This window comes from Octodon degus, unplaced genomic scaffold (assembly GCF_000260255.1).
Source record: "Octodon degus isolate 3935 unplaced genomic scaffold, OctDeg1.0 scaffold00139, whole genome shotgun sequence".
In the NCBI taxonomy this organism is placed as follows: Eukaryota; Metazoa; Chordata; class Mammalia; order Rodentia; family Octodontidae; genus Octodon; species Octodon degus.
The window spans coordinates 4,064,251-4,064,935 of NW_004524715.1; the positions used below are offsets into that span (position 1 = coordinate 4,064,251).

The 685-nt window shown below is 40.3% G+C and overlaps 1 protein-coding gene across 5 annotated transcripts in view; it reads left to right on the plus strand.

The window, feature by feature from the left end:
• Positions 1 to 685, plus strand: part of Slc16a7 (solute carrier family 16 member 7) — a 119,566-nt gene that overhangs the window by 50,035 nt on the left and 68,846 nt on the right. The gene's annotated exons all lie outside the window — the stretch shown is intronic.

Consider the following 685-nt stretch of genomic DNA (forward strand, 5'->3'; position numbering starts at 1 on the left):
AGTAGATTTTAAACATGTTAAAGACATAACTATTTCAAAATAATTTTAGCAGGTAGTGGTATTTTGGGTTGACTTTAGCAATCTTAGCAGCTGCAGGACAGTAACTTAATGAAGTATTTTTGCTTAATGACCACGTCTGATCAAGTTCTATGTATGTGCATTGCTTATCTATACTTAAAGATTTTCCTTTGGCCTTGGCAGTGGATTCCTTGACATTTTGAGAGGCTACTAACCATAGACACTTATACATGGGTTATCTTTCTGGGGTTGTGACAAAATACCTGAGAAAAAAATCAACTTAAAAAGAGGAAAGATTTATTTGGCTCATATTTTCAGTTTATGGTAGACTGACCCTCTTGATTTTGGCCTGTAACAAGGCAGAATGTTGTGACAAGGAGCTCACTTCATGCTGAGTAAAGCTGCTTACCTAATGGGGGCTGGGAAGAAGTCAGAAGAGCGATCTGGGTCTTAATATCCCTCAAGAGCCTCATGATTCAACCCTTCCCCTTTGGCCGAACATAAAAGTCCAGCCACATTCAAGCAAGGCCACATGCTGAGACAAATCCACTAACATAAGAGTCTTTCTAAAACATTCAAATCCAATTACAGGCTGGGGAGATAGTCCAGTGGTGTAAGTGCCTGCCTGGCGAGCACAAGGTCCTGAGTTTGAGCCCCAGTACAAAAA